This window comes from Triticum dicoccoides, chromosome 1B, assembly GCF_002162155.2.
Source record: "Triticum dicoccoides isolate Atlit2015 ecotype Zavitan chromosome 1B, WEW_v2.0, whole genome shotgun sequence".
NCBI classification, from domain to species: Eukaryota; Viridiplantae; Streptophyta; class Magnoliopsida; order Poales; family Poaceae; genus Triticum; species Triticum dicoccoides.
Window position 1 is genome coordinate 573,656,989 of NC_041381.1, and position 16,905 is coordinate 573,673,893.

Below are 16,905 nucleotides of genomic sequence, written 5' to 3' on the forward strand. Positions count from 1 at the left end.
TTTCGGTCTCTGTGTTCCGAGGCCATGTCTGTACATGCTAGGCTCGTCAAGTTAACCCTAAGTGTTCTGCATGTGTAAATCTGGCTTACACCCGTTGTATGTGAACATAAGGATCTATCACACCCGATCATCACGTGGTGCTTCGAAACGACGAACTTTAGCAACGGTGCACAGTTAGGGGGAACACTTTCTTGAAATTATTATAAGGGATCATCTTATTTACTACCGCCGTTCTAAGTAAACAAGATGCATAAACATAATAAACATCACATGCAATTATATAGTAGTGACATGATATGGCCAATATCATATAGCTCCTTCGATCTCCATCTTCGGGGCTCCATGATCATCTTCGTCACCGGCATGACACCATGATCTCCATCATCATGATCTCCATCATTGTGTCTTCATGAAGTTGTCACGCCAACGACTACTTCCACTTCTATGGCTAACGCGTTTAGCAATAAAGTAAAGTAATTTAGATGGCGTTCTTCAATGACACGCAGGTCATACAAAAAATAAGGACAACTCCTATGGCTCCTACCGGTTGTCATACTCATCGACATGCAAGTCGTGATTCCTATTACAGGAACATGATCTCATACATCACAATATATCATTCATCATTCATCACAACTTCTGGCCATATCACATCACATGACAATTGCTGCAAAAACAAGTTAGACGTCCTCTAATTGTTGTTGCATCTTTTACGTGGCTGCAATTGGGTTCTAGCAAGAACGTTTTCTTACCTACGAATAACCACAACGTGATTTTGTCAACTTCTATTTACCCTTCATAAGGACCCTTTTCATAGAATCCGCTCCAACTAAAGTGGGAGAGACAGACACCCGCCAGCCACCTTATGCAACTAGTGCATGTCAATCGGTGGAACTGGTCTCACGTAAGCGTACGTGTAAGATTGGTCCGGGCCGCTTCATCCCACAATACCGCTGAAGCAAGATAAGACTAGTAGCGGCAAGCAAGTTGACAAGATCTACGCCCATAATAAAATTGTGTTCTACTCGTGCAATAGAGAACTAAGCATAGACCTAGCTCATGATGCCACTGTTGGGGAACGTTGCAGAAAATTAAAAATTTTCCTACGGTTTCACCAAGATCAATCTATCAGTTCATCTAAGCAATGAGTCATGGGAGATGCATCTACATACCACTTTGTAGATCGCGAGCGGAAGCGTTCAAAAGAACGGGGTTGAAGTAGTCATTCTCGTCGTGATCCTATCACCGGAGAACCTAGTGCCGAACGGACGGCACCTCCGCGTTCAACACACGTACGGAGCGGATGACGTCTCCTCCTTATTGATCCAGCAAGGGGGAAGGAGAGGTTGATGATGATGGCTCCAGCAGTAGCAGCACAACGGCGTGGTGGTGGTGGAACAGCAGCACTCCGGCAGGGCTTCGCCAAGCACGTGACAAAGGAGGAAGAGGTGTAGCAGGGGGAGGGAGGCGCCAGAACTTCAGGGTGCGGCTGCCCCCTCCCCCTCCCTTTATATAGGCCCCCAGGGGGGGTGCCGGCCCTGGGAGATCCAATCTCCCAAGGGGGCGGCGGCCAAGGGGTTGGAGTACCCCCCAAGGCAAGTGGGGCGCCCCCCCCCATCCTAGGGTTTCAACCCTAGGCGCAAGGGGTGGGCCAAGGGGGGCGCACCAGCCCACTATGGGCTGGTTCCCCTCCCCACTTCAGCCCTTGGGGCCCTCCGGGATGGGTGGCCCCACCCGGTGGACCCCCGGGACCCTTTCGGTGGTCCCGGTACAATACCGGGCGACCCCGAAACTTTTCCGATGGCCGAAATATCACTTCCTATATATAATTCTTCACCTCCGGACCATTCCGGAACTCCTCGTGACCTCTGGGGTCTCATCCGGGACTCCGAACAACATTCGGTATGCTGCATACTCATATTCATACAACCCTAGCGTCACCGAACCTTAAGTGTGTAGACCCTACGGGTTCGGGAGACACGTAGACATGACCGAGACGGCTCTCGTGCAATAACCAACAGCGGGATCTGGATAGCCTTGTTGGCTCCCACATGCTCCTCGATGATCTCATCGGATGAACCACGATGTCGAGGATTCGAACAACCCCGTATACAATTCCCTTTGTCAATCGGTACGTTACATGCCCGAGACTCGATCGTCGGTATCCCAATACCTCGTTCAGTCTCGTTACCGGCAAGTCACTTTACTCATACCGTAATGCATGATCCCGTGACCAAACATTTGGTCACTTTGAGCTCATTATGATGATGCATTACCGAGTGGGCCCAGAGATACCTCTCCATCATACGGAGTGACAAATCCCAGTCTCGATCCATGTCAACTCAACAGACACTTTTGGAGATACCTGTAGTGCACCTTTATAGTCACCCAGTTACGTTGTGACGTTTGGTACACCCAAAGCACTCTTACGGTATCCGGGAGTTACACGATCTCATGGTCTAAGGAAGAGATACTTGACATTGAAGAAGCTCTAGCAAAACGAACTACACGATCTTGTGCTATGCTTAGGATTGGGTCTTGTCCATCACATCATTCTCCTAATGATGTGATCCCGTTGTCAATGACATCTAATGTACATAGTCAGCAAACCATGACTATCTGTTGACCAACGAGCTAGTCAACTAGAGGCTCACTAGGGACATGTTATGGTCTGTGTATTCACACGTGTATTACGATTTCCGGATAATACAGTTATAGCATGAATAAAAGACAATTATCATGAACAAAGAAATATAATAATAACCCTTTTATTATTGCCTCTAGGGCATATTTCCAACAGTCTCCCACTTGCACTAGAGTCAATAATCTAGTTACATTGTGATGAATCGAACACCCATAGAGTTCTGGTGTTGATCATGTTTTGCTCGCGAGAGAGGTTTAGTCAACGGATCTGCGATATTCAGATCCGTATGTACTTTGCAAATATCTATGTCTCCATCTTGAACATTTTCACGGATGGAGTTGAAGCGACGCTTGATGTGCCTGGTCTTCTTGTGAAACCTGGGCTCCATGGCAAGGGCAATAGCTTCAGTGTTGTCATAGAAGAGTTTGATCGGTCCCGACGCATTGGATATGACTCCTAGGTCGGTGATGAACTCCTTCACCCAAATTGCCTCCAGGGCATATTTCCAACATAAGCTACAGGTGCTTTGTGGGGTGTTTTGCAGCCCATGTGGTAGAGAAAAGCTATGCATGGTCAGCATGCAATGGTCCATGCGGCTGTACATCAGGAAAAGGAGGAGGGACAAGGCTCCATGTGCATGATACATGCGGTAATTTTGGAACCTGAATCCAAAACAGAGAAAGCCTATGTAGCAGTGTCACGTGACAAGTACTTAGAAGTGGAGCGACGGAAGGTCTTAGGCCTCTAGAGTTTTTGCACTACAGAAGCGCATTTATATGAAGAGTACAGATACACTGCGACACGGCTAATTAACTCCATGAATTAATTAGTTAGACAAAAGTGCATAGACGAGCTAAAAAAGTATGCTTCAAATGAACCGTCGAGATCAATGATGGAACCGATCGTATGTGAAGAGAGCCAAAGAATTTTTTTTTGAAATGAAAAGGTAGAGAGAGATCTACCTTATATATTTCAAAACAAAAGAGCGCCAAAGAATAACTATCTTAGATGGAACCGTCGAGATTAACAACGATACAGACGTATGTGAAGAGCATCAAAGAAGAACTATCTTAGGTGGAACCGTCGAGATCAACGATGGAACCGACGTATATGATGACCGCCAAAGAAGAACTATCTTAGGTGGAACCGTCTAGATCAACAATGGAACCGACGTATGAAGAGCGCCAAAGAAGAACTATCTTAGGTGGAACCGTTGAGATCAACAGCGGAACAGACGTATGTGAAGAGCAACAAAGAATAACTATATTAGGTGGAACCGACGAGATCAACGAGGGAACCAACACGTATGTGAAGAGCACCAAAGAATAACTATCTTAGGTGGAACTGTCGAGATCAACGATGGAACCGATGTAGAGCGCCAAAGAATGACGGAACCGTCGAGTATGTGTCGCAATTGTGAACTAATAGTTCAATTGTAGATTAATCCAAGCAGAAGGGTGTGTCTGTATATGTGACGTACGTACATGCTTTTCTCTTGTAGGCAAACAGGAGATTTACATATATATACCTACAAAGGTGCAATGTGGAGTAAAAAAAAAGGCACAGCGTACACACACTAACAAACTAACCAAACTCCCTACAAGCAAGGCATGCGTTTAGATAAGAGAGAGAGAGGAGGAGCGCACAGTTAGTGGCAGGTGGTCATGTAGGAGCTGCATGTACGGGTGCTTGATTCTAAAACATACGATGGTAGACCACGTCCGTCTCGTCGATGAGCATCACGACTCACGTGAGAAAGACAGGAGGTAGCGGCCCATGTTGGAACCGGCACGAAGTGTCGCTCGGTCGGTGGAACCTGATACATACGAACGCGCGTGTGACAACCACCCGCTGTACGCACATGCAAGACAGGCTTTTCGTCAGCCCATTAGGCATAAATCAGCCGAGACCGGCCTGCCACAGTAGCTAAATTAGCACAGCACATGGGCTTCAGACGTTACCACACCAATAGCTAGTACAAATCACAAAGCACATCAACGGTACCGATAGCTATTTCTAGGGCAAGCTATGATAGAAAATCTCTCTCCTATATTTTATATATATATATATATATATATATATATATATATATATATAATTGTCTTGGAATGGTATGCAGTCATCTCAGAAGAATGTGGGCTAAACATGTGTTTGGTTCTGCTAATAGAATCTGGAACATAAATCATGATACTAAATTATAAAGTATAAAGCAGTTAACAATCAGGCATTTTATCTTATCGATGGATTAAGGCATGCCAAAAAAACACAGAAATTAACCCTCGTGCTATGTAGGGCGTATGAACTTGACTAAATCATGTTATACTATGAATCCTTTTTATGTTATGTGATCCAAAAGGAAGAGAAATAAGCATCAAATAAAAATAGGCATGGAAGGCATCATAAAACATCAAACTAAAGCCTCCTCAAGTGTAAGACGAGGAACGAGGGCTTTAGCCTTCCATCATGTTCCCATGCCCACTACATTTATGTCCTCTTTTCTTCCTCTTCATGTCTCATAATAGACATCTCATACCATTTGAATATATCCACATATATGTTTAGTTTTTCTGCTAAATGATTTAGCAAACAAAAAGGAAGAGGAAGGAGCGCTTAAGGACGATAGGAATGAGAGGCATCGTGATGAGGACATCAATACCATTGTTATACCCACATCCCCTGCTGCTATACATACTGGACCAATCACTAGAGCTCGCGCACGCCAATTGAATTACAAGGTAATTTCATTTCTTGGTAACAATTCTAATGTTCATGAGAATATAATGCTGCTAAACTGGATACATTTGTGTTGATTACTAATGAAGGGCCTAGCATGGACAAAAGGGATGAACGCCGGAGCATAAACAAGCATCGAGATGAAGGCGCGCGCGAAGGGGACCAGAGTGGCGTTTCTAGTGTAGATTTTAGTATTTCGAAGCCTCCTTGATGACATACAAGGACATGGGCGAAATATACAAGATGCCCTTTCATAAATTCCGTCCATAGTTTATAATAGGTGTTGTGCCATCTTATTTTTGGGCCAGGTCCATGTAATTTCGAAATACTTGAGTATAGGCTGTTTTTAGACTCCATATGTGCAGGGAAACAAGAGTTAGGGTTGGTTTAGGACCCCTCCGCCAAGGGGTCACGAAATTCCCCCCTCTTCCTCCATATATACAGCCCTTAGGGCGTCATTTAGACTTTGAGTTTTGTTTAGATTAAAAGTTCACAATAGCTGCAACTTCGTGTACATCGTTTGTGTTCTACGACCTGACAAAAACGCCACAGAACCCCACCTTCATTAATAAATCTTTCCTCTTATGTTCACAATATGCATATTGCAATTTCAATTTCTTGCTTGTTCTTCGTTTGCGTGCAGAAAGCAGACCCTCGTGGTCAGGTTGATCGTGCTCCAGTGTGGTCAATAACCTCTCGGAGTTGGTTTAGTGATTGCTAAGGCGCAACATCCTCGCACATTCGTAGTCGGATCGTCAAAGTCTACTCCACCAAAAACAATAGCCATCATCTCATCGAAATACGGGACACCATTGCCTCTATCATGTCGGGAATTACCAAATGGGATTTCCACCTCAACACAAGAGGTGAAGAACCGATAACTTAGGCTTTCCTCCATGTTCTCATCCCCATTGCTCTTAAACCCTCTCTTTCTTCCTCTTCCTAGCTTGCTTTTGAGATTTCACATCGAATATGTGCAAACATATAGTTGGTTTCTAAGCTAAAGCAACCAAGCAAGCCAAAAATGCAAGAGGATGGAGTGCTTCAGAACAATAGGAATGGGGGGCATTAGGAAACACCATGATAGATTCTCACCTCCAGTAGTAGATATGAAAATTAAGCAAGTTAGGCTTTCCTCCATGCTCCCATTCCCACTACTCTAAGGCCCTCTATTCTTCCTCTTACGGACTCGCCTTGGAAGTCCCATGCTACCTAAATATGTGGACACATGTCTATGGTTTCTCCGTCAGGGGGCTATAGTGTAAGCCAAAAGGAAGAGGAAGGGGTGCACAAGAATGGTAGGAATGGGAGGCATGAGGAAATGAACTGTGAAAATATTTGCACCTCAAACACTAGAAGTGCAAACAAACAAGCAGGGGTTTCCTCTATGTTCCCATTCCTAGTGCTCTCGAGTTATCTCTTTATTCCTCTTCTCGGCTTACTTTTAGTACCTACAAATCTAATGAAACAAAAACTCCTGAAGAACAAGCTTGAAATGTTGGACAAAGTGTTTCAGCTTTGCGGTATAAATAATGGTGGTGCAGGATATGCAGAACCTTAGAGAAGAAACCAATGAAGATACCTGGTGCATGGTGACAATGGTCTAAAATCAATGATAATAAGACCACATAATCCCCGGCTCTGTCCTATTGTCCTCTACTCTTGATTTAGGGCACGTGCATAAAGATCTCTTCTACTTACCTTTATTGCCCATATCTGAAACTAGTACATAATATCTGTACCAGCCTTTTTCAGAACAATATACGTATCAACATGAACAATATAAGAAGTTATAAGTAAAAATTAATGATAAATTAGAAAAATTAAACCCTGTTAAGTAAATAAGTAAACTTGGAAAATTACAAAACAGTGGAAAAAGGACCACCAAAGTGATAATTAATTGGAACATAAGGTACTATCAACATGAGCTGCATTATTAGACATGGTATAATGTGATTAAAACATGATTAGACAACACACATATTAGCAAAATCAAAATTCCTATAGGTCATTTTTTCCAAGGAAAGATGTCTATAGTGCTATTGTTATTTAACTAATTTAGTATCGAAATTCTGCAGGTTGTACGCAACTATACGTCACAAGAGAAATATAGGGAAAAAATATGTCTCCAAAGAAACCATCACCCTCTATCCCTAGGAGGAAAACACATGAAGGTATAGTGATCACATATTCAGTCTAAAGTCTAAACTATACACATAGTATTTCAAGAACAAGGTTCGGACACCAAGGAAAAACAAGATCCCAAAGGGAGTACGGTATTTCTTCCACCTATTGAAGTACTTCTCAGTTCAACCTTGTAGCTCAGCCACCATCCTTCCAAGGATTAAAGCATTGCGATACAAACAACCAACAAATTTCAACAGTGGGGAAATAAGCCTTATCCCACACATCTAAATAATATTTTAAAAAACAACACCATTTTATGGTCAAGTGTACAAATTCCATTGGAGTTTACAATTTTTGAAGCTTCAAATATATCTTGTTGCGATCATGTTTGTTTCTTGCTAGCATGCGTATATATCCATTTGTTTACTATCGGATGTGTGAAATCTTTAGGAATTGATGATAAAAGTAATCTATTATGCACATATTGTTACATGTTGTGTGCGCCAATTACATCTTTCGAACTCCAATTTCTGTCGTACTCTTACTAGCTCGCTTTTCAGATGCCACATTGAACATGTGCACACATATATTTGAAGTTGTCAGCATTGAGTACAAATTCATGCTGACAGCATTGAGTACAAATTCATCTTTTGAACATGTGCATACAGTGGTCAGCATTGGCCATTGGTGTGATTTTGTCGCAGCATGAGTTCAACATAAGGAACTAGTGAAGAATTTGTACCATTCTATTTGCTAAAGTTGTGTGTCTCATCATATTAAGTCTGTAAATGTGCTTGTTTATGTTTCTATGAATCCCCTTTTTTGGATATAGAGATGTATACTTCATATATATATGAATGGTAAATTAGTAGTCTTGATATGATAAGGACACATGTGTAGAATAATCTGGAGTTGAACTTGTGTGTTGTTTAACATTGAAATTTAAAATCCAACTATGTAGGGTGAATTAATTAACTTGAACCAAATCATATTATACTATGCATCCTTTTCATGTGTGCGACAAGGAAGAGGAAGGAGCACCAAAGAACAATAGGCATGGGAGGCATTAGGAAAACTCAACCAAAGTCTCTTTCAGCGTTGCACGAGGAACTAAGAGAGATTTAGCCATCCATCATGTTCCCATGCCCACTACTCTTAGGCCCTCCTCTATTCATCTTCATGTCTCAAAATGGACATCTCATATCATCTGAATATATGCACATGTATGAGTTTTTTCCTTAAGTGATTTAGCAAACAAAAAGGAAGAGAAAGGATTGCATAAGAACGGTAGGAATGAGAGGCATCATGATGTGCCAAACTACATTCCCACCTCCAGACAAGAGGTGAAGAACAAGTAAGTTAGGCTTTCCTCTGTGTTATCATTCCCACTGCTCTGATGCCCTCTCTTTCTTCCTCTTACTAGCTCGCTTTTCAGATGCCACATTGAACATGTGCACACATATATTTGTGTTTCTATATTAAGCTAAGCAACCAAGAAGGCCAAAAATGAATAGGAAGGAATGCTTGAGAACAATAGGAATGGGAGGCGGTGGGAAACACTAAGCAAGTTCTCACCTCCAGCACTAGAGATGAAACAAACCAAGTTAGGATTTCCTCGATGTTCCCGCTCCCACTCCTCTTATGCCATCTTTCTTCCACTTCCTTTCTCACCTTCAAGCTCTCAAGTTATCTAAATATGCGGAGACATGTCTATTGTTTCTCCATCAAATCTACTGATGCAATCCTAAGGGAAGAGGAATGAGTGCACAAAAATGGTAGGAATGGGAGGCATCATGAAAGGATCCATGCCAAATATTTGCATCCCTAATAATAGAGGTGCAAACTAACAAGTAAGGATTTCCTCCATGTTCCCATTCTCAATGCGCTTGAGCTCTCTTTATTCCTCTTCCCGGCTTACTTTTAGTGCTTACAAATATAATAAAACAAAATCTCTCAAAGAACAAGATTGAATTGATGAACACAGTGTTTCATCTTTGAGGTATAAATAATGGGTGGTGCACCATATGCAGAACCTTAGAGGATAAAGCAATGAAGACATCTAGTGCACGGGGGCACCATTCTAAAGTCAATCATTATGGGCCACTAATCACCAGCCCTGACATATTGTCCTCTACTCTTAATTTAGGGCATGTGTGCAAAAATCTTTTCTTCTTACCTTTATTACCCTTATCCAAAATAGGTACGTAATATCTATTGCATCCTATGCATTTATGAAGTATGAGAACATGTAGCAATAAGATATGAGATCAAAATAGTATGAACTTGGACAAATTAAATCTCTAAGTAAACTTGGATAAATTACGCAACAACGGGGAAAGAACCCTGAAGTGACAACAAATTGGTACACTAGGTACTTTGGAGGTGAGTTACACTATTATAGATGACAAATATGATTATCCCATGAACCTAGAGATCTCATGTTAGCAAAACCAAATGTATGTAGGCCATTTATCAATAGAAAAAATGTGTATAGGGCTAGGGCTATTGTTCCGTGAGTAATTATTTAAATTCTGAAGGTTGTACAGAACTACATAAATGGAAGGAGAAAAATATAGGAAAACATATCTCCAAGGAAATTGCCACAACCCCTACAAGGAAAATACACTAAGGTATAATGATCATATATTCAGTCTAAACTCACTGTACACATCGGTTCGGCATGAATCTCCTAAGCAACACGATGAACCACCTAGTATTTTCAGGATAAGGTTCGAACACAAAGAGCGAAGGCCTAGAAAGATTTCAGTACTTCTTCCACCCGTCGAACTACTTCGCAATTACAACCATGTAGCTCGGCCACCATCACTAGAAGGATCAAATCACTCCAGTTGCAACGCAAACACCTATAAAGGTTCAAGAGTGGACAAAATAAGCCTTAATCTGCACATCTAAGCAATCTATAAAAAAAACATCTTTTTATGATCATGTACATATTCCATTGGAGTTTAGAGTTTCCAAAGTGATTGTTTCTTACTAGCCTGTGTATATTTCCATTAGTTTGATATGTGCATGTGTGAAGTCTCTAGGAACAGTTTGTCCGATTCAGATCATTTTATAGTGTGGATGCTAACTGATGCTAAGAAAATATGCAATGTATGTATCGTTACATGTTTTGAGAGCTAATTACCATATTTCTCACTAATTTCCGGTATGACTCTTAACTACAATGGTCAGCAGTGGTGTGTCATTGATCTGATTTTGTCTACGGCATGAGTTCAAGGAAAGGGAACTAGAGAAGAATTTGTATCATTATATGTATTTAAGTTTTGTGTCTCATCTAAATGCATCTGAAAGTGTGCTGGTTTATGTTTCTATGACTAACTAGACCTTTCCATTACTTGTAGAGTTCCTGCATGCTAGAACGGATCCAAAAAACAAAACAATATATCCTTACAGACCTTGAAAATGTTGTCCTCCTATACTATGAGTCACCCCGATTGAAAATTATTACTAGGAACAACTAAGATTTCATTTAGATTTTGGTTTCATCATGGACATCCAAAGCAAGACAAGATCATGCAAATCAAGGTAGAGGAACAAGTTTGTCATATGATCCTATTGTATTCATACGAATTAGTTCAGACTAGAAGCGATCACACGCTTTGCTATGCCAAAAAATACAATGCAACTCCTTTTATTATATTTTGATCGTGTGATACATTACGAACTCAGCCTGCAATGCTATCCACCTTGCTCATCTTGATAACGAAGGCCTTTATACCATGGAGAAATATTCATTTTCAAAATACACATACATAGATTTCTATCACTGCATTTACAAATGACAAAGATATATCAGCATATCCATGAAAAAAGGATTTCTTTGATTAAATCAAGACGCATTGAAGTAAGTGAATAAGATAATATACACAACATAATATTGCTTGTTTCAATAGCTAAGTATTTCAAAAGTAAATAAGGACGAATGGATTTTGCCCTACTTAGTACTCCCATCGTTTCATTTTCAAGGTCCTTGGATGGCAAAAAAAACAGGGCACGATCCTCTATAGAGAAGACACCACCTTGCATATTGTTCAATAAACAACTTAAACTTAGGCAAGTCATTCTTTAAGTCATGGGTTTGCGGGAGCATCAAAAACACCGATAAATAGGTGTCACGCTGCAATGTATCTGTTGAATGTAATGAAAGCTTGATCAAACCAAGACAATGAAGAGAAATCAAAAACTGGATGATCATTGGATGGATTTGCTAGGTACACTAATCTTCATTTTAGTAGCTATTCGATTGCACTATTACAATATATCCATTGGAGTGCACTAAATGTCCAACCAAAACTTTGCCGGCCAAGTGACATAAGATTTTAGCATTTTATCTAGAGGTGATTAAATCTCTTGTAGCATGGTTTTTTCTTGTAAAAACAACCTACAACCTATTAGGGGTATTATAAAAAAACTATTAGAGGTTAATATTTTTTTCACTTTAATAGTATAAACAGAAAATTCAGATTCGGTTTGCACGCATAAAAAAGCTTCATATTCCCTAATTGCTCAGGTAATTTTTGTTACTCCCTCAAAATAAGTGTCGCGGTTCCCGTTCAAGACTACGACACTTATTTTGGATTGGAGGTAGTAGATGATACCATTCTTAATGGCATATAAGGTTAAAAAAATAGGAACCATGTGCTTGAGGTAGATGTGTCAGGAACAAAGATCTCCATGATCTGCTCTATACCTTTATTTGCACATCCACGACCATTTTTACGCATGTTTGCTATGAACAGCCATTCTCCATTTGTTTGGAAGTGAAGAAAGAACACAAATAAGTTACACGTGTCTATCTCCTCTACCTTCCAGCTATAGCTGCACCTTCCTGGAACTATAGGTAGAAAACTAAAATGAATTATCTTGTCTACCTTCCAGGTACAACTATACACTTAGGAAGGAAACAAACCGTCTCGTCTCTACCTTACAAAAGGGTTCATCACTATCTCCTACACCGAATTTTGTATCCTGATGACCAATTAGCGGTTGCAATGATCCGGATGACTAGGTGTGTCAGAAACTACATAATCACATCAATTGGGAAAAAATACGGTTACCACCTGTTGAACTGCATCATATAGTGAATTCAGATTGGCAATTTAAAAATCTCATGAAACAAATATGTTAATGCCTTCCACATTGTACGCATGTCTTCAATATGGACCACTAAGTAGAACTAAACCACTTAAAAAGTGGACACTATGAAGCCTTTGTTATACTAACAGATCACAAATTAACCATGGAAAGGAGAACTCAAATACCTGAATTTTTTCATATGTGTCAGCTACATGACTTCACCTTACATCGGAAAGAAGAATTCAAAGTGAAGGGGGTGACTTGCATTACCAGAGCGTCACTTTGACCCATTGAAGTGATCATATAGTGAACAATTTAGACTTGCAAGTTAAAAATATCATGAAACTGACGTGGTACAACCTTTTGGTCGGCGACGTCGGCCGAGGAGCCGGGAAAACCCTACGACTCTCAACAAGAAGGGGAAACGAGGAGAGAGAAAGCTATAGGAGAGAAATGAGTGGCGTCGGAGTCGAGGTTGATGTGGTAATCGTCGATATTGAATCCTAGTCAGCGCATACTCCACAACATGGCAATCATGCACCCTCGAGCACCTACGCACCTATATGGACCAACCCATTTGCAATTTTTTTTCCAGGTTTGTTTCCTATCAGCATTGGGAACGTACTCTAGAACCTTTTTTTTTGGAACAGAAACTAGGTCCCAAAGGACCTAGAGAGCTTCATTGATTCCTGGTCATTACAGTACAAAGCTCAGATAAGGACTCAAAAGAAAGAGAAATTACACACAGGTCCCTGACTTTAACAAGGAGGACCCCAGACTATAAGATAGAACTGCAATTGGGTCCAACACAGCTTCCCCTCAGATCGAGCTTCGCCGTCACCGGGGACGGACCACTTGGGGCGGCGAAGACTTCATGGTTGCAGCAGCACTCCATGAACTCCGAGACGAAGGTGCAACTGCCTGCCATATGGCATCCTGGCCAGGAGGAAATAGTAGGTTGCCCTTCAGCCAGAAAGGTCACTGGCGATGCACGAGAACCAGGCCATCGACCGCAATAAGCCGGCTCCATAACAGGTCTACGGCCGCCACAGCCAAGCTTAGCAGGCGCCATCAGTCCGCACCATCCACCAGTGAGGATTTGCTCCAACCCAAATCGGCAGGATCTTGATGTCCACCTCATCCCCTCTTCCTTACCACCACCACGACAGCAAGGGAAGAACGGAACGAGGCTCTGGCGATCCTCCAGATCAGGGACAACGACCGCGAGCTTATTGGGGAAGGAGCTCCGGCTAGCCTCGACCTCCGCCGCCGCCCTCCACGGACGTCGACAGGCAAGCGTGGTCTTCCACACCTCAGCACCGCTCGCCGGCGCCGAGGACAAGCTCCAGAGCGGCATCACGCCATACGCCACATGAGCAAACACGATACCACGCCCAGCTCTACATCTAAACCTACATCTACTGCTGTACAAGGGGAACTGGCATCCCAATCCAGCTCTACATCGACCAACGCGAGCGCCGGCGGAGAGAGGGACCAGATCCGGGCGGTTGGTGGCGACTCTCAACGGGGGCGGTGGAGAGACTTCGGGAAAGGAAGAGGATTCAATTAGTTTACTCTAGAACCTTCAGTGCTATGTTTTTTCCTCTTGTGTGTGTTTCTTTTTGCAACTTTTATCGGTTTTTTTCATTATATTTTCCTTTTTCTATTTTTTATTTTACATATTTTTAATGTGATTTTTTAAATTAATGAACATTTTTTGAAATTTCAGGAAATCTTTTTAAAATCCGTTTGAATTTGTGAACATTCTTTAAATCCATGAATATCTTTTAAATTTGTGAGCAATTAATTTCATGTACATTTTATGAAATTCATAAAAAATGTAAATAGATAAAAAGAGAAAATAATAATTCACACAAACATTTTAAAGTATTTTAAATATAGAACTGGCCACGAAAACCGTTCCGGGGAAAAACAACTAGTACTACAGATATTGCAGTGTGCCAGCTCATTTAGGTCGCGCGGTGGAGGTGGTGCGTGTTTCCTCGTTGTTCACCGCGGAACACGCGCTATAGCAGGTCCAGGTAGCAGGTTCATAGTTTGCGGTTGCCAATCAGGCGGCGCCAGAGAGTTTACTAACTTTTTTGTTGGCCACGAAAAGAACATAACCAGTCTGATTTATCTAAATGCATTCATTGTTTAGAACTCGGTAGATCAGAGCGAATAGTTGTTCTCATATGTGCATGCAGGTGAGATGCACTTCAGACAAAATAATCTAGTTCAGCAAATATGCACATTCATTACAGAAACGTCATACAAATAGTTCCATCCTAAGACAGTGTGTTGGCAAATACTACTAATCGATCTATCAAAACGTCTCACATTTAGGAACAGTGGGTGTATGCTTTATCAGGTACTCTCATCCTGCACGTTAGAATTTCAGACACAAATTGCCCATATTGGCCTTCTAATTGAGGCCAAGTTTCAGACAGCCAGCGATCTACTACTCCACAAATACACAGACTCACCAAACCTGGACTACGTCCACCATTTATACAATTATACTACTGCTAAATTGCTATAAATTCTGTATTTCACTCGTCTACAGATATCACGCTTGCGAAAGCACGCTCAGAACAACCGAAGAAGCGCCATGGCGGCGAGCGTGGCGGCGGCACCGGAAACCCAGACGGCGCGGCCATACCCATACGGCTCGCCGGCGGCGCTGCGTCCGTTGGACCCCGCTGTACCCCCGCTGCCGCCGGTGCTCCCAGGCACGTAACCACCTCTGGCTCCAGGTACGTAACCGCCTCCCCCGCCGCTACCCCCTCTCTGGGGACTGACTCTGCCTCCCCCGCCTGTCCTTCCTCCGCTGCTGCTGCCTCCCCCGCCTGTCCTTCCTCCGCTGCTGCTGCCTCCTCCTCCTCTCGCACCACCGCCACCACCACCACCACCGCCACCACCGCCACCGGCGCTCCACCCTGCTTGGAACTGCGAGGCCACACAGAGCAGCACCACCATCATGGCGCAGAGCAGCCTCGCTTGGCCTCTTCCCATGGCCATCTCTCTCTCACCCAGCAAGCTTCCAGTCGTACGTTGGGCAGATGATGGGCAACAACAGTGCAATCTCTGGCCGTCGCTAGTCTTCCCTTTGGCTTAGCTATGGTATCGTGCGCGCCATTACCGGACCTTATATATGAACGGCGAGTGGAGCTTAGGGAAGGAGGGGGAAATTGTTTGTGTGCACGGCAGATTGGGAGACTGTTCGCCATAGGCCCATAGACGTACGCGTATGGTCGCTCAATCACGGTCAAGACCGACGGGAAAAATTTCCATGCGATGCGTGTACGTGTGCGCTCTCTCAAGCCTCAGCCACACAGAAGAATTATTACTGACGGACAAATCTTCTACTATACCGCGTATTCCAACAGAAGTCATTTGTACTTTTCTTCACGAAGGAAAGCGAAGATAATTTACAAGCTTGTAGTTACCTTGGCTCCAAGCAATTGACGTAATAAGCCACTGTTCAAGTACCACCTTTGGAGGCAAGAGTCTTCATTCAGTTTTTACTTTTAAATTTCTTGATCCATTGTATGTTCCTTGCGAGCGGAGTTAATTGCATGGAAGTATCACACTTGGGCACGTTATGACGGATTGATACCCCACCGGTCAGATACAGCGTCAATACGTGTTTATACACGGCTTAATCCGCTTTGCAACAATTAGCCGCAGAGATGGTACTGACATGCAAAAAAATATGACTGGTGATACCAATCTATTACAACGTGTACAAGTGTTTAAATATGATACTTCCATGTAATTAACTCTTGCGAGCGAGATAGCTAGCTGCATGCCCCTAAGCATAAGGTGCACACTAGAAGAAGCCTTGTCAATCATGCTAGCATTTATCGAAAGAGCAGGTTTGTTATTTTTTGTCCCCTTAACTCTTACCAGCGTTTAAGTTTGGTCAACCAACTCAAATACAAGAAATTCTTGGTCCAAAAGCGAAAAGGTCTGTCATCTAGTTTTGGTTTCTTGCTCCAACATAGACAATTCTTTAAGAATGATGTAGACAATTTTGATGATGCCGTGGCAAAGTATCTCACACATAGCAGCTCACTCAACATTAGAAAAATCAGAAAATATATAGGGTAAATATGTTTTTAGAAAATTGAACATTGTAAGGGGTAAGCATGAAAAATCTCAGTACTGTTACAAAATTGCTGGACCTTTCTTGACAAGAAAAACACTTGATTTTGAGCCAAACATGCGTTTAGCCCACCGTGGGTGATGGGGATCGTTGCAGAAATTTAAAAAAATTCTACGCATCACCAAGATCAATC